This window comes from Haliotis asinina, chromosome 13 (assembly GCF_037392515.1).
Source record: "Haliotis asinina isolate JCU_RB_2024 chromosome 13, JCU_Hal_asi_v2, whole genome shotgun sequence".
In the NCBI taxonomy this organism is placed as follows: Eukaryota; Metazoa; Mollusca; class Gastropoda; order Lepetellida; family Haliotidae; genus Haliotis; species Haliotis asinina.
This window is the reverse complement of record NC_090292.1, coordinates 10805411-10824778: the sequence shown is the minus strand read 5'-3', so window position 1 is coordinate 10824778 and position 19368 is coordinate 10805411. Positions and strand designations below refer to the sequence as shown.

The 19368-nt window shown below is 41.1% G+C and overlaps 1 pseudogene; it reads left to right on the top strand.

Moving 5' to 3' along the window:
• Positions 1 to 6242: 6242 nt before the first annotated feature.
• The window catches only part of LOC137259333 (chitin synthase chs-2-like), a 32614-nt pseudogene continuing 19488 nt past the window's right edge, over positions 6243 to 19368 (top strand).

Here is a 19368-nt window from a genome sequence, read left to right as displayed (position 1 = left end):
CTTGTTGATTTTGTCCATGACCCCCTGCGTGTAGCGTTCCAGGTATACTCCAGGTATAGGTCATTTGTTTTGCAACGACGCATCCATCATCTCAGGTTAGGTCACAACTTCTTTTTTGCCTCTGAAGTAAGGCTGAACGTACTCAATGGCACCATCTGCCTGCTATTTAGTAAGGACCATTTCCACAATGATTCGACGTTTCCTCTTCCTACTGTGATGGTTACGGAGTCATCTCTTCCTGGACAGTATTTATCTTGTATACTATTTTTAATTATAAATACTGAGTCAAAAAAGAATTTCACAAAATATAATTGTTAAAAATAAAGTATAATTTTTCTCTTTGATAGGGATCCCATTTCGGAGACAATCAAAAACGTTCGTCATGCAAAACAGTCAATCACGTGATCTTTGCATGAAAGTCTTCTTCATTTGCATGTGTTTGCATTGGCCTAAAGAATTGAAAAAGAGTTTTAAACCACAGTTCTAATGATACTTCAAATGCCATGATTGTCAAATGTGCAACGGGAACATGTCGTTGTCCTGCTACAAGTGGGGACATCAGTTATTGACATGGCAAGAGCAATGGGATGCAGCCATCGTACTGTGAATGACTTGCAACAAACTCGTTTACAACAAACTGGCACCACTTCTGATCACCCAAGGTTAGGTCGCCCACGTGTGATGTCACGAGCAGAAGACCGTAAAATCGTCCTCCGTCACCTACGTGATAGATTTCTGCCAGCTAAACGAACCAGAACTGAGATGTTTAGAGGTGAACTGTACTAACAGACCATTCGAAACAGGTTGTGGGCTGACTCTCCATTCTCGACGTCCATATTGTGGGCCAATATTGACGCTGTTTCATCAACATCAACTTCTGCTGTGGGCCCAACGTCACCTCCGATGGACTCAGAGAGACTGGAATCGAGTCTCGACTAGCGATGAATCCGGGTTTACCCTCAGATTCAGAGATGGCAAGAGACGACGTAATGAACGGTATGCCCAAGGTTGTGCACAGGAAGTCGACACAGTCACAGTGCTGCTTACCGTGACCAGGTGCTCACCCCTGAACTCGTTCCTTTCATGGCGGCTCATGGCCCAGGTCTACAGTTCCAGCATGATAATGCTCAGCTGCATACCGCGATGTTGACATGAAATTCCCTTCAAAACACTAGAATCAACGTCATGGACTGGCCATCGAGGTCTCCTGAACTTAATCCAACACAGCACGTTTTGGATGCACTTGGGAGAAGGCTTCGTGGTCATAGGAACCAACCTCAGAATTTGGAGGAACTTTGTGCTGCCTTGCAAGAGCAATGGCGCAGAATCCCCAACCACATGTTCACAAGCATCAGGCAGTCGATGAATAGACAGTACTAGTGTTTGGTGGGGCGGCCATACACAATATTGAACTGAGAATGTTTTTTCTTGTGACTTGACATTGTGTATACCCATGTTTTGGAACAGCGGTGCAGCCTAATGGAGCTGACTGTGGCAGTATCAGTGTATGGAGTACATCACATAGATCTCAGCAATGAAATAATAATAATTTTACGATCTCCTGCTCTGTTATAGTGCCCTGAAGAAGGAATGTGAAGTTTTCTTTTTTCCTTTTTCAAATTGACATTGCTTAGCAGTGATGATAACTGCCGTCACCAAGGCTAAAAACATGCTGTATTTGTGGTACAACATGCAGCTTAAGGCTCCCAAAGCTTGTTCAATAAACAGATCCTTCTTCAGGACTTCCAGCAGCTAAAGTCAACAATCTGGTAGAATGGGAAGGAAGTATGATGCTACGCAGGTGTAGATCTGAGTATTGGTTGACCCTATGGTTTTTGTCATCTCTGCCCCGAACCAAGACTCATATCTCGTGTACAACTTATCACTAACGTCAGCAGGCATTTTCTGAATTTCGTCAGTAGTAAGATGGTCATTGTTTGGCTTTGCCACCAACCATCAGTGCCCCCAATCTATCCCGCTTATAATCGCTTTTATCGTCTACTACCAATTGTTTGAGCAGTTCGTTGCACTCCATTGTATAATATAACAAACGCTTTTTAAGTCTTTTAAAATAATATCTAATACACATCAAACAGAGTGAGATGAAAGTTAAGTTACACACGATGAGAATCTCAAAAACTGGATTTTTAACAAAAACTATAACCTGATATTTCACATGTTCTGCTGATATCAACACAATCGAGTGACTAGGAAGTATTGATTTGGACCAGGAATTTTATTCATAAATAAAGCGTTACGGAGGTTTTTGTCGCAAGTGATCTCGTACCACCACCATATACATTACTCGCCGTACTTCGAGATCCTACACTTTATTATGTTCAAAACCTTGCTTCTGGTTTTCCCACCTTTGAAATAGTGTTGGACGCAGTGTAAATTTGTACTCAGACAGTTAATACACGATGAAAGGAGAGTCTTCTTGTGCCACGTTTCTCCTCTTACACAGTTGAAAAGAATTAAACCAAAGAACGCCAAACAAAGTTTCGTAATGTAAGCTACACACAGATTTGAGTGAGCGAATGAGTTCAGTTTTACACTGCAATATTCCAGCTACATGGCGGCTTCCTGTAAGTAATGGTTTCTGACTCTGGACCAGACAATCCAGTGATCAACAGCAAGAGCATCAATCTATGCAACTGGGAACCGATGACATGTCAACGAAGTCAGTGAGCCTGACCACCCAATCCTGTTAGTCCCCTCTTACGACAAACACAGTCATGTTTTATAGCAAGCCTGGATTGCTGAAGGCCTATTCTACTCCAGACCTTCACAGGTCGAATCCACTCTAAAGTGAATATGATCATGCTAGTCATACACACAATTAGATTCCTTTACGTATAATCTATGTTATGCTTTGTTAACTGAAGGGATCGGCGTAAGATAGTGACAACCCACACATGATGCTTTTTCCAGATAATTGTGTTTAGTGGTATCCACTATATGAGCATGAGTTATCTCCCCTAACTTGGCAGCGTGCAGAGTTGTCCATACTTAATATAAGCCACCCGCATGTGGTTCCCTTTTGGCAAGAACATGACGAGCCACGAAATCCTGGCAGGACATGTGATGTCTGGTGGAGATGTTTTGAGAGTAATCTCCATCCAGAGCAGAGTTTTAATGACTGGACCCATGATCCCAACAATGAAGAAACTTCTCAAGGAACTGATTCTAACATTTCTCGACATTTAAGTGTTTAAAATGCTACTTTCATTATTTCACTCTTTATTATGCACTCTTTCATTATATCAGTGGGTTATCATGTTTTTGCCAAACTGATCGGTTGATGAATTTTGATATTCCACAATCCACCCAAATTGGAAATTCTTTTATGTAAATTCTTCTTTTATGACTAAACAGGTTATATGCACCTAGAAACACATTACTTAAGAATTGTATGATCTGGATTGTACTAAAGCTGAGATATACAACAAACTGATGGGTTATCATCGTTTTGGTACAAATACAATGTAACATTTTCAGGAATGTCACTCTATACTCACATCCTACAGAATTACAGATTACAAAATTAATCTCGGTCTTTTTTATTAATATTTTGTTACATAAACTAAATAACCCTAAAGAAACATGTACCTATGCACTTTTCATGAAATTTGATTAGATTTAGGTTTCGATTATTTAGCTTATTCTCTAGAATCTATATCTGGTGGAAAAAATGTTAATTTCAACATAGATTTTGCCTATGTCATGGCCCCAAGACTCAGCCATTAATGTTAGCTGAATGTTGGATCAGACGTGGAACAACATTCCCCAAGCTTTCTTCAATCGCTTGTGTCTATGCATCATCGATGTCAAGTCTGCACCAACGACAACAGTGAACTTACACGTTACTAAATTTGTGAACCAATTTTTTGACACTACATTAATTTTCTTCAAGGGCGTCACGATGCATAGGGTCAAATCTAATACATTTCAGTATAATATTGCCAACAGTTAAACAGTGATTACGAAACACACCACAGATCATGTTCTTATCTTTTAAAAACAGCATAACACCAAATAATGCACAGTTACTTCTTCCATTAGTATATTTTTCCTCAAGAATGACACAGCCAAACATTTCCCTATTAGTGTGTATATGATGTGGGTTAACACCAGTACAAATATCGATCCATGAGCAACAGTGTGACAAGTTCATTTTGGCATAAAACCAACAAAAAGTGTTTACATTAGGTATCTTCGAGCACATAAAAACACAATTTTCTGCAAATGAACTACATTGCGTCATTTGTCCTCACTGGCAAAACCATAAATAAATACAACATATTGTTGTTATGTTTCAAAAGTCACACTAATATTTTTCATAAATGACTAAACTTTCAAAAGCAATTATCTCCAAAGTAGGAATTTGTGGGTTATCACCATCTTCTCCCGACCCATTCATTTGTGAGATAAGATGAAATATGGGTGATATTCGAGTATAAAATATCTTTTTCCAGTGTAATGTTCCTGTTTAATATTGGTTACTCCGTTGTCGGTTTTAATCGCATTATAGCACAAGGCAAGGTAACGATAATTACTTTCTCTTAATGCCAGCGATGGGCAAGTGGGCCAAACTATGTCGAACAAAACAAAATTATGAAAAAAATGAAGTGATAGTGAAAGCTGATAGCACACATGACAGCTGATAACAGGAGGATTGCTTTCTGACTCAGGATGGGTTATCATCATTTGTTATCGAGGGTTTTTTCAGAGACTGCTTTCAAAGATAGGGACCGAAATCACGCAGATAACATCATTCAAGTTCTATAACCTACTTACTAGTAATTTATGGGTGAACTGTGTAACGTCCCTCACTCACTTCCCCAACCACTCACCTGTACAGCAATACCTGAATAACGTCAATTGTTTACTCACCCACTAACTTATGTACACACTCACACACTCACTCATTTACTGACTCACGCATGCGCGCACACACGCGACCTCAAGAACGCACTCGCGCAAGCACTGCCACTACTACCACTACCACTACCACTACCACTACCACTACCACTACCACTATTACTACCACTACCACTACCACTACCACTACCACTACCACTACCACTGCTGCTGCTACTACTACTACTACTACTACTTCCACCACCACTCTCACTATCACTGCTACCACTACTACTATTACTACTGCTGCTACTAATACTACTCCTAACAACAACACTACCAAGAAAAGAAAGACAATTTTTTAATGCAAGCTGACAATACAATTAGTAGCAAGAGGACGGGACCCGTTACATGCTACAACATCATACAAACAAGCTTTACGCAATGTAGATACCATTACAGCGATAATATATGATGACAGTTTTAACGCACCTTATCTGCTAAGTAGTAGAGCATGTCCACGGTCAAACAACAGAGGCAGATACGTACATTGTATGTCACGCTACCTCTACTGTCACACCGACACTAGGCCGTATGAGACCCTTTCATAACTCAAATTCTCTTGTGGTTTTGCAAGCAATGAAATCTCCAATCTCTTCATAATGGTGTAAAAATCCGTTCGGTTCATATAAAAAATGGACCTTAAACACATTACCAGTGCTGGAAGTCAAACCTAGTCGGGCAAACGGAATTTGAGCGAATCCACTAGGTTTCCAAACTGACCTGCAAGATTGCATGTTTGGACGTTGCTATGGTTTGTTACAATATGGATCCGAGAAGGTCCCGGGGTAGAATAGGCCTTCAGCCACCCATGCTTGCAATAAAAGGCCACTATGCTTGTCGTAAGAGGCGACTAACGGGATCGGGTGGTCAGGCTCGCTGACTTGGTCGACACATGTCATCGGTTCCCAGTTTCGCAGATCGATGCTCATGTTGTTGAATACTGGATTGTCTGGTCCAGACTCGATTATTTACAGATCGCCAACATATATCTGGAATATTTGCTGAGAGCGGCGTAAAACTAGACTCACTCAGTCACTCACTCACTCATTGTTACAATATGTTACAGTATTAGCTGGCAGATGAAGAGCATATAATAACGACATTGTAAACTGGAGGTAGTCTCAAACAAATTTTATAAATCTTTGATTCGAACCTCAGCTAAGCCACACTTGTAGCATTTAACACAAGTGACGCAAACATGTTAATCGTGGAATATACGTTACACTATTTTTATACCGAACAATACTCTATTTCTTTCTCCAGGATGAAAACTTCACATCCAACACAAGCAAGCAGAACTAAATCCAAAGGCCAGCAGAATGGACAGGGAAGGGATTGATAACGAGAGTTACAGCCATGAACCTACCATGGGTGCAGTGGAAGATGAGAATGGCACTACACCGAGGATGCAAGGTGATCCTGTGGACGATGACAAGGACGAGGTCTCCCGTCCTGTAGGAGATAAATCCAGAACTCCAGACGCTGCAACTGGCGTTAACACTGACCTGACAGTAACCCAGAGATGGAAAGTGGATGAGAAACTTCAGGAGAAGATGCTTACTTCTAGCAGACCAACAATACTGGTTCCGATCGCTAAGTGGATATGCACGATTCTTCTGGGACTATGCGTGCTCGGGTGTGTTGGAGCCAGCAAGTGGTCAGTCATCGGTTTAGCAGCCAATATGAACGTAACTAGAGACGCCACTCTACCCGAAAGCGTGGAGAACAGCCGTAGTTTCATCATGATATCCCTCATGGTGCTGGTGCCTTACTGTATCAACTTTCTCAGAGCTGCGTTTGTAGCAACGTGTCGGAAGGATATGTTGTGGCCTCACGCAACCGCGGTGATAACTGTGAGTATTAGAACATGTCATTGTTAATAAAGAGTAATTCAGTCAAGAATGATCCGCTTCAATCAGCGTCTGGTGAATGTAAGTGATTGAGTTTAGTTTTAACTTTCAGTTATATTACGGGACACCAGAATTAGGTTTCACATATTGCCCCCCGACCTGATATAAACAAGTTACAATGCACTGGAAAGATGTTTCTTTTTTTCACGCAATTCTAGTGATATTCGAGTTGTCGTACTGTCCTTCGTTGACATGTTTTTACAATGTATGTGCTATTAATTCATTTGTATTTGTATCATTACTCGTTCCCGTCACGATATGGCTGCAATATTGCCGATGTGACGTTAAATATTAAGTCACTCACTTTTTCGCGCATAGAAAAATGTGCTAAGAACTCTAAAGAGATGAGTTTCGAACACAGATTCAATTTGAGAACAATCAACACCAAACAGAATAATACATAATGAGTGAGTGAGTGAGTGAGTTTAGTTTTACGCCGCACTCAGCAATATTCCAGCTATATGGCGGCGGTCTGTAAATAATCGAGTCTGGACCAGACAATCCAGTGATCAACAACATGAGCATCGATCTGCGCAATTGGGAACCGATGACATGCGTCAACCAAGTCAGCGAGCCTGACCACCCGATCCCGTTAGTCGCCTCTTACGACAAGCTGAGTCGCCTTTTATGGCAAGCATGGGTTGCTGAAGGCCTATTCTACATAATGAACTTAGTTCCTTCTTAAAACATTTCTTCTCTGGCCACCTATCATTATCATTTATAGTGTTCTACCTTGGTCAGCAAAATCATTATCAGTTGAACACGCACGCTGAAAACAAATCACACTTAGATCAAGCAACAGAACAAAGGAAGGAAGGAACAGAACCCCCACCATTTTCTAAATGCCTTAGCCAGTAGGCCCAAATTACGGTCTCAGTTATTGTAGAAAATCCCATGCCTCATGATTTCGAACATAATTCTGGTGCTAGAGGTGCAGGGGGTGAAGCCAAGTAGGCCAGGGTTCTATTATCCACATGGTTTCAGTGCCTGAAGCTCATTTTTCGTTTTCGATGTTGTTGGAATATTGCTAAAGGTGGCGTAAGCCAAGCTCAATCAATCTAGCTTTACCTGTTGTGGATGCGACGGGGCTGCTCTGAATTCTAGTGAAAAACGATCCCATAACAATTAGTATATACAAGTGACTGACTGAATGCTTTCGACCTTGCAATGACCCATGAAGGTCCCGGGGTAGAGTAGGCCTTCAGCCACCCATGCTTGCCATAAAAGGCCACTGTGCCTGTCGTAAGAGGCGATTGACGGGATCGGGTTTTTCGCCGCACCCAGCAATATTCCAGTTATATGGCAGCGGTCTGTAAATAATTGAGTCTGGACCAGACACTCACTTGACCTTGCAATATTAATATCAGCTCGGACGTATTTGATTTTGGAACAAAAATATACCAACAGTTGCTGATATATGACAAGTACAAACAGTTTGTTTCTACGACCAACAGGTCTTGAGTGTCGGAGCGTTTATTTGTATTTATTTCTTCTTTCAGGGAGTAATCGTTGCAGTGTTGGAGTCATTTGGAGTGTGTTTGTTTGCTTTGAAGATTTTGATCAACTTTAACGGATTTGTTGTGATACTTCTCATGAACGCAGTGTTTGTATTGCCATTCATAGTCACCACAGTGTTCAACATCAAGCAGAGAAAGGAACGAAATGGGGGCTACCTGCTGATGTGGACGTCCCTGGTGGCATCGATGCTCCAGGTTGCTGGTCTTGGGTTGGTTATGTCCATTGTTTTCCAACACTCTACTAGTGAAATATGGCATGTGCCAGTTGCCCTCGTCTGTCTCACTGTAGCCTGGGTTCCACAATTACAGGAACTGACCGTGAAACCCAAACAAGAAAGTGAAGTAGAAGACTCTGCCAGTGCTACTTACGATAAGTGTGAAAGAAATCCCCAGCCCATTAGTACCCCGGCAAGTCAAAGCACAATTGAGGATCCAAATGGTGTAGGGACCAGTGACCCCAAAACAAATGTCCCGAATGTGCTTAGTACAAAATGGAAGATGGCTGTCATTTCCAATTTCGTGAAAGTCGTCTCTGTGGTGCTTTTCAGTTACTTACTGTTCTATGTTGATTGTAGCAGTGACGTGACATGCTGGGACCTGATCACCGTCTTCTCCCAGTCATGGGACCTTTCACAAGAGGCAGATAATGGCAATTTAAACTACTTCTTGGTAAACCTGTTCACAACATTGGGAGGGTATGTTCTTTCAGTCTTTGCATGCCATATTGCAAACCAAAAATGGGCTTTCGCTCTACCCATGACTTTGACTGGACCTATTCTTGTGGTGTTGATGCTAGAGACAGACTGGTGTGTTGGTGTCTTTGCATATTCTCCGGCAGTATGCGTGGCAGCGAACGAACGTCTGTGGGCTGTTGTTTCGTCCACAGTGTGTTTCTTCCTAGCCCATCTTCTCGGGGCAACACTACCGATTTTCAGAAGTAAGTCCACTGCCCTACAAAGCGAATCATCGGTAAGTATGGTTTAAAGAGGATATAATTATAGTATTGAACGGCCTCGATGGATAAGAACTTCTTTTATTACCGAAAATACCGAGGTTCACACTTTCATACGATGCCTCAGAACGAACTACCAGTCCGTCCTGCTGACTTGACGTCATGAACAACGCTATAATGTCACGTTTCTTTTATGACCTTGGGTTCTACATGCGGCGACGACGGGTAGCTAGCCTATATACGGTTACGTGTGAATGTAGATTGGGGTGTCAGTATATTCGTGGCCATATCATACTATGCAAGCATATTATGACAAAATGTGATATGGACACTCGTGTATTTTTCGTGAGAGCGATCCGTGTACTGTAGTCAGATGTTTGCATCGACACATCGCACTCAGGAAACTAATTTGTTTAACCTCACTTCAGTGAAAGAAAGACATCAGTGAGTTGATTATTTTGAACAGATATAGCGAGAGACCATGACGCGATCATGTATGTTTAATGTGGCACTCATCAATATTCGAACTGTGTAAATAATCGAGTCTGGACCACCCAGTGATTAACAGCATGAGCAACTACCCACTCATTAAGGGTATGATGACATGTGTCAGCCATCCCAACAATCTGATCCCGCAAATTCTACCGGTGTCTTCACTGAAGCTAATGACACACAACCGATCGTAAGTGTCATCCATACCAGTGCACGTTGTCGTTGTCGTAGAGAGGATGGTGTTGTAAGGCGTTGTCAGCTAGGTCCTTATCATTTCATCTATTATTCACGTTGGAAGAGCGACAAGGCTCCGCGTCAGTACAGTGTCAATTTCAGTTTGTCATGGAATTATACTATCAGACTGTGTGGGCACTGCATCTGTATTGATAAGATAAATATATATTAACTTTTCTACTTAAAAGCAATATTTTACACAAAGTCATATCCTCACGATATGATCATTTTCAGATATTTTCATCTGTTTGACAGCAGAGAACCTTTAGCCAAATTGTCAAGGATCTTCAGGGTGTTTGTTGTCTCATGCAAGTCGCAGACAGTAGTTCTCTTCTCAAATAACAACTACTCTAGTCTTTCTAATCAAAATAGTAAAAATAATCCGTTTTACTTTTTTTAAACATGTACAAAGTCGTAAACATTGGGACGACATATTAACATTCAAAGTGAAGTACAGATGCGAAGCTCCCCACTCTCAGAGTCAAGTACCACGTCGCCAGAATGTAGAGTCAGCCATGAAACCGACTCAGCCACCGCAGCTGAATTTATGTTGTTTTTAGAGCGAGCACGCATATTTGTATTTATCGATTAACATCTTCAGATATTCTGGCTGCCATCCTACAATGGAGTTCTGCTAGAGCAGTGGCTGACCCTCAACAAGCAGACAGAATCACGTGACCAGCATGGACCAGCATCTCGCCCAACCGACACGAGGAGTAGAGTGTACATATATGTACCACCATGTACAGAGAGGTAACTGCACACTGATTTTTTCTGAGCTGTGTTTGTGGGTGAATGTTTCTCTTGTTTGTTGTGTAACGCCGTACTCAGCGATTTCCTAGCTCAAGTCTGTAAATGATCGCGTCTAAACCACACAATACAGCGATGAAAATAGTGATTGGTTGATTTTATGTTTCGTTGTTTAACGCCGAACGTGGCAGTATTCCAGCTGTTTGGCGGAGGTCTGAACATTGTCGAATCTGGACCAGGCAATCCAGTGATCAACAACATGACCATAGATCCACGCACTTGGGATACGATGACATCTATCAACCAAGTCTTTGAGCCTGATCATCCGATCTCCTCAGTCTCAAAGCATGGATTACGGAAGACAATTACAATTATTCTAACCCTGTTAGTCAATGGGTTACGTATTACTGAGTATGGTACACACATGCACAAAAGTTACGCGCCACCCAATATTTTTGTGATCTGCTACTTTGCATACTCAATGGTAACTATCATAACGAGATCATGTCATGTCATTGACATCACTGGTTTGATTATTTTTGGCATCTTAACGGGTGATGACGCTGTGATGACGACCTATTTGCCTTGCAATGGCCCTACATGATATGCCAGGATTATTCATGCCTATCACCTGCCATCTCTCAGCGGCAGTTAACACTCTCCTCACCATGACTGATTGTCTAACTCTAAAGTGAAAGGAGAATCTCACAACAGACCGGTGAAACCCAAGTGTGTGAAACTTGATTTTCAAGATTCAGATGGCAGGGAAATGGAGTTGCACACGCAGAAAGTTTTCCTTTTCATATCTTGACAATCTTAGGTTCAGGAATCTACGGAAGGCACATTCAGTCATAAACATTTATAGTTTGTATTTCTGAACTTCAGTGCCGAAATAAAGACACTATGAAAAAAGTGGCGCTTAACTTTTGTGCACGTGTATACACACCAGTATAAAGCGAGCTTGGAGTAAATGAGACGTTAGATGTTTACCTGTGTGGTGAAACCCTTAAAGAAGGCAAGTTCAGAGCGATTGTGGAGTTCGAATCCCAAACATGTGACACAACCCTTCATAGGACATTACTCGTCCTGGTACACTGACACTGTTTTTCTTAGCCTCGGTAAAATTATTTCAACAATATTGTTCCTTAATGATTGTGCTTAAACCCTGATCCCATTACATCGTAGTGGATCGGAGTTCATGATGTTGATCACTAAATTGTAGGGTCCAGATTCGACTATTTACAGACCGTTGCCAGTTGGAATATTACTGAGTGCGGTAATCATACAAAATTATTGTTGGGGCAAATATTGTTTTAACCTGTTAGAAGTGAGTTATTCCAATAACGTCAATGAAATAAAATGACCATTACACATTTGTACCACTATTCTCGTTCTCGGTTTCCATTCTGTAGGTACAATTTTCCCTACCTTTCCAGAATGAAGATGAGATGCGTCAACTTCTACAGTCCATCAATAAGATAAACATGGCGCGAACTGACAACGAGAAGTTCTTCGAGTCTCACGTGATCTCTGACGGCGGGATACGGAACAAAGATATCTCTGAGTTTGCATTACAGCTCCTGACACTGCTCAGGGAAACACTTGGTACGAGGGGGTATCAAAAAGTATTTAGCCTTATCCGGATAATGATATGAATGCAACTGATTTTATGTTTTGTTTTTCTACATAATATCTGTTAACCTCAAGCAAATTTGTTTGCTACGTTCCAGCCTCATGATCCACATTTCGTTTGACTTTTACCCCCTAAAAAAACGCAAGATCTGCAATAAATGCATCACAACTTCAGGAAACAAAACGTGCAAGAAACATTTTGTGTGTCTGAGATAGACCGAAGTCCGAATAAAACTTAAATGTATCTAACCACCTAAACATGATTTAAAGTTGTAAAACTGAGGAACTAAAGGTGACAGCAGAACAGAATAACTAAATATGAAAGCACTTATGGGTAGAAAACGAATGTGTGAAGAACTAACAAAATGTGTAAACGTTTGTGTTGATGGTTTTCTAAGAATTTAACTAGTTTTACTAACCCATAAGATCTAAATTCAAGCTCTGTTAATATTCATGCTCCGACTAGACCCATGAAGGTCTGGAGTCGAATAGGCCTTCAGCCACCCATGCTTGCAATAAAAGGTGACTATGCTTGTCGTAAGAGGCGACTACCGGGATCGGGTGGTCAGACTCGCTGACTTGGTTGACACATGTCATCGGTTCCCAATTGCACAGGTCGATGTTCATGTTGTTGATCACTGAATCGTCTGGTCCAGACTCGATTATTTACAGACCACCGCCATATCCCTGGAATATTTCTTAGTGCGGTGTAAAACTAAACTCATACACTCACTCATTCACTCAATTCCAGGTATTCTGACGGACAACTGCACGAAGGTGGAGACGCCATACGGAATGAAGCTTAGCTGGAGCCTGCCACAATCCTCAACAAAAGTCACACCAATGACGTTTAACGTTCATCTTAAGGATGGCCTGAAGGTTAGCGAATCCGTATCATGTGAATCTGCATTCAAACCTTTATCCTGCGCGCATCTAGTATTCACAAAACAAATGATGTATTTGTTGAGAAACAGTCTGTCTCACAGTCTCCAAACCACGGTATTTTCAATGATGCCTTACCCTCTGTGCAATGCTAAGGCCACAAAACAAGCAAGTCTAGATTTTTTCACGTTCAGGCTTCAATCTCCCTTCTCACTGGGGCTCTTTTTCAATTTAATCAGTTTCTTTGTTACAATGGAAAGTTTTATATATCTAGGTACTTAGCGTCTGTCCATCTGATGGACCATGTGATAACGTAGATGATACAACTTTTCCGAGTAAAATGTAAAAAGATGTCATGATGTAGATACCTGGCGCCAATTTAGCCACACATGTTACAACATTTGTCTAATTTCAACCAGGTACCTTCTTTGAAGTACTGAAGGATAACAGTATATTTAAAAGGCAAATAATATGGCTAACAACTTCTTGTTTATTGTATGTCACAACTTTTCTGGGCTATTCCGTGCCCCTTCTTTGGGTGAAAAAATTTGCAGCATAGAGTACACAAGAAATTGTAGTCCATACCATTTACCTTTTACTTCATTGCCAACTTCTACATGCCTCTCAAGAATCTCATTAGAACATGGATGGACAAACTGTATATTAAAAAGACAGCGACGTTTCTGTGTAGGTTCCAACACCTTAATCAAACAAGTCATTAATGGAATAAAAACTGAGAGGCAAATATACAAGTTACATGTTGGGGAGTAGGTCCTCCACAGAAAGGTAATTGGTACCCTTCTTTTTAACCGTTCAGATTTCATGTCTATCTCAGCACCAAATCCTAGGTCAACAAGGACTTCAGTTTGCTGGAAGAATTGTCCATCTTACAATGACACGGATGGCATTAATTAGGATGGTGTAATACCTAAAGTGGCATAAGCAAGGATTCGTATTTGTAAGCATTTGTAAGGATAAACGTTTGTTTTGTTATTGCTTTATCCACTTCCAGAAATACTGACTTTCACATGTCATTTATCATGATTTAAATCAGAACCCATTTCTACCATTAATTCTCGCACTGACGGTGTACAAAGCAAAATGATCAGAGAACTTGTACATATGCCGACATCATAAAACAGGAGTTGGAGTCAGGCAATAAATTGCTCTTTTATACAGATTGTGTTTCTATCAGGTGCAGGGGCATGATGATCCAAACAATTTACAATATTTGTACTGTACAATTTACAATATTTGTACTGTACACCAGATTAGATCAAGGTGCGTACGAGACCTTTTAGCATTCTGTAGTGTCATCCATTTTGAACGAAAAACACCCAGATATGTTTGGAATATTTGAAATTGATTAAAATTTCAGTACATACTGTTCCACTTTCAGGTTCGAAACAAGAAGAGATGGAGTCAAATCATGTACATGTCCTACGTGATTGACTTCCTGATGGCCTGTGAGTGACCAATACCCTTACAGAAGCAGTGAGTGAGGTTAGTTTTCCGCCACACTCAGCAGTTTCCCAGCTATATGGTGGTGCTCTGTAAATAATCGTGTCTGGACAAAAGATACCATTGGTCAACAGCATGAGCATCTATCTGCATTTTGGGAACTGATGACATGTATCAACCAAGTCTGCAAGCCTGACCACCTGATCCTGTTAGTCGCCCTTTATGACAAGTATGGGTTACTCAAGATCAGTTTTAAACCGGATCATCAGAGGGTAATGAAGCAATATTTCAGGTATATGGCATCTGCAAATAAGCGAACCTGGACCTGACACTCCACTGATCAACAGCATTAGCATCGATCTTCGCAAATGGGATACGATGACATGTGTCAACCAAGTCAGCGAACCTAACCACCTGCATCTGTTAGTCGCCTCTTTCTACGACATGGGCCACTGAAAATCAGTTATAACACTGATTGTTATAGGTACACTGACCCAAAAAAGAAACGCATAGCTGAAATCTCATTTTTAAAGTAGATTTTTTCGGAAAATATTGAATGGAATGACAATTAATGTAAATATTAAGTGTTTTTATAGTCAATACAACCAAAACAGACAAACAAACACAACCTCTGGTGATTATTCGCCACACCACAGCACCTTGAAAACGCTTTGTATAATCTGCACGTGGGAAAATCTGAAAGCATTATGCACGTGCAAATGCAGGATCTCAATCTTGATTATGAAGAGTATCTGGAGGACAAGCACAATACATCAAAGGAAGTGTAAATGATGATACTCAATGGAACTGCACCAAAGAATGGGCTACAGCCAATTTTGGATACCGGGCACGTCAACTTTTACGAGTAGACACTTTGGCCATTTCACCTACCAGAGTAGAAATAGGACCACTACATTGCTGTGCAAAATCTCCCCATGTGAGAACTATACTATCTCGACATGGTAGGCCGACACAGCTGCATCCACAGAGTCGAAATCCTGTTACGGTGCTAACCCTAAGACATCGTTGAGGGTCGCTGGCTGTGTACTCTCATGGTGGCATAGAAAATTCGAGATAGAGGAAGTACCCGAAATCGTAGTAGGTCATACTATACTATGTTTGTGGAAAAGCGATCTTGAAAGGTCATATTAAGAGATTTTTCATGCTGCCATATGAATGGTGTCGTCAAAAGACAATGCGAGAGGACTACAAACAGAGCCAAAGGAAGCAAAAGGAAGTCCATTGCCTGGAAGAGATTGCTGCCACAAAAACGTGATATGCACGTTAGATTAGAAAAAGATTTAGAAAAAGGATTGGCATGTGGTCAAAAACATTGTCTCTTCCAAGCGCAATCTGACTGTCTTACCTTCTGGAAAAGAAAAACTATACTGTTCTCAGGTGGCATATACAGAAATCCAAATGGGACTTCAGCAAGACTTCCTACACAGTCCTTGTGCAAAACTATGATGACGAAGCAATAGCAATTTGAGCAAACAATGATCTAGAACAAATTCTCTCCACATGCAGGCACTGACGGGGGGCATTGGTGGATCGGGAAAACTGGTTTGGGTATTGTTGTCTTCTTGTCTACATTTTGTTTCAGTGGTGTGCGGAATGGGGTGTTGTGCTTGACCCCACAGAGAAGTGTTGCCCATCAAAAAGTAGGCCCATCTAGATCCATTGCACCATCTGCCCCACCCTATGGATATCGAAACAGGTCTCTACTTGTTCCTCCCCCCACATTCTCTACATCCTCCTGGAGTTCCTCGTTGTCATCGTTGCACCTAGACAACGGCTAACGGCGTTTTGGTTCCATGGCATTGGGGACGACGAAACTCACCGAGCCCTACAGATTTAATAGTTCTCATAGCTGTACAAGCTAAGACTGTCTCAGAATGTCAAAGTGTGCTGCTCGCCATGTCACCGATTGTTTCGGTTTTTCAAAGTGCCAATGAAAAACTTAAATTATTGAGCCCAAAATCATCTTATCCACTTCTGACTCAAGGCTACCTTAAAAGTCCATGTCTTGAAAACTAGACGGCCGATTTTAATCAAATTTCGCATGCACGTCTGTAGTAGTAACGACAATGGTAGTTTTGGATAAGGGACTTCTCAATGGCTCAAGTTTTAAATTGGAATGTGAGAAGGACATAGTCCAAAACTGCCATTGTCAAAACTACTAAACCAGCACAGCAAACAACGACAATACAAGCAACAGTTTTCGATACATATAGCAATTGCTTACATTCCATACATGACACATGCTATTCGCCTCCAAGTTCGAATTATCGCTTCAAGACAAGACATAAGGGACAATACGTCTTATTTGCATCATTAGGAAGCTAATGTGTGTGTACACCTCCAAATAAAATTATTATATAGACCAAAATATTAACGGAAATGTGTGACATTGTGCCATCAAATACAGGTAACTGATTAGTAGACACCAGTGTAGGTAGGGAAACAACAGTAGAGTGATACCCATGATCGATGGAAACTATTGAGAAACATTTCTGCAAGAAGTATGGTTTATATCGTCAGCGAATGATGAAGACTGTTACATCCTAACAACTGACGCTGATGTCAAGTTCACACCGGAGTCGGTGGAGGCACTTCTTGATCTCATGACACGTGACCGCTCTGTTGGTGCAGTGTGCGCACGCACCCATCCTATGGGAAGTGGACCTCTTGTATGGTATCAAGTGTTCGAGTACGCAATAGGACACTGGTTCCAGAAGGTTTGTATCTATTTAGGTTTTGCATTTCCATATTGCAAACAAACTGAGGACCCTTCTTGAATGTGCAGCGATGTCGAAATCAGATTACACATGACCTTCGTATTATGCTGGCTTGCCTTGATGAGAAGATGACAGTCATACTGGTTCAAAATCCTTTCCTGTAAAATGATCGCTATAGACATAAGTTTGCACCACAACGTTGTGATAATTGTAATGTGATTGCTTGAACTAAGCATTCTGTTGAAACACACTAAACGTCCAGTGGTTACATTAATCTCTTACAATTATACATTTTTATTCCAGGCAGCAGAACATGTTCTGGGATCGGTGCTCTGTGCTCCGGGATGTTTCAGTGTGTACCGATGTGTCGCCCTCAAGGAGATCCTCACAGTATACTCCAACAATGTGGAACATGCGTTTGATTTCCTCATTAAAGACATGGGTGAGGATCGCTGGCTGTGTACTCTCATGGTGAGCATTTGTTGAACTTGGTGATGCAATTTGAGTGGGCAAGTGAGTTTAGCAGTACACTGTACTTTGTACAGCTATATGGCGGCATATAGGGTACAGTAAACCACCGTGTAGGAAGCTAAATCAAATTTATTTATCGGAATGCTTTTTAATCCAATCATTTTGTTCTAAACCTTCAAGATGACAAATAAAAAGTCAAGAACTGTAACAAAACTGATAAAATAATTTGTGTCACCAAACAATATCCGTAAAGTAACGTTTCACATTTACTGTGAGCTATTATTCAGCTCGATCTACATATTTGCCAACCAAACCACATTGCCATTACTTACATATTGCTAAAACGTAAAAATAACTGATTGATTCATACAAGACGTCACCATTACAGGTTCAGAGCGGCTGGAGAATTGAGTACTGCGCAGCCTCCGAGAACTCCACACACTGTCCCAGTGAGTTTGAGGAGTTCTACAAACAGCGTCGACGTTGGATCGCCTCCACAATTGCCAACCTGATGCTGCTAATCAAACAGTGGCAGATCATTCGACTGTTCAACTACCGAGTATCACTGCTCTTTGTCGCCTATCAAGGCACGCTCCTCTTCTCAACTTTGATTGGTCCGAGCACGGTCATCTTGATCGTTTCCGGTATGCATCATGTGCTGTTTATTGATACAATCTAATGTGTCATTAATAATGCGATGGTAAAAACACAATTTATCAGGATTAGAACTCAGCCCTAATTTTATACCAACCAAATGATTCAATTTCCCCGGAACAATAGACTCTTAATAATTAAGGACCCAAAATTCAGCGTGCATTATAGACATGACCATTTGCCGAATGGTCAAAAGATAAACAAGGAACTCCACGTGACTCGAATGTTGTGAAGATACACAGCTGAAGATATAAAAAAACACAACTAACTCGGACTTACACCGATTTCTGGATATTTCAATGATAGAATGTTGCAAGGAGAAATGCAGGACGCCGTTATGCAAATATAGGACAGTAAATTAATTCAGTTCCAATTCTGCACCCAGTCTTTCCAACCATTTATATACCTTTCTTTTACTTGACGAGCGATTGACAACAGTACAAATACTGAGTTCCATGCATCCCCGATATCTCCAGGGTATACGTTCCTGTTAAATCTCCACTATACTCTGGATGCATCTACAGTTCGCCCCGTTAATTTTCTTACCTCCCTTGGCTGGCTTTTATCCAGTCAGGTCGCTAAGCTGGGAAGCTAGCGTACCAATCACAACTCACATTCTTGTAAATTATCTAACCGATTAATCTCGGCTGTACAGTTCATTTACGGGAACTCTTAAAGTGGTACAAGGAGCTCTCGCATATATATTTTTAAAATTTCGAACCTGACAATCTGTCGGTTTGATTTTACCAAAA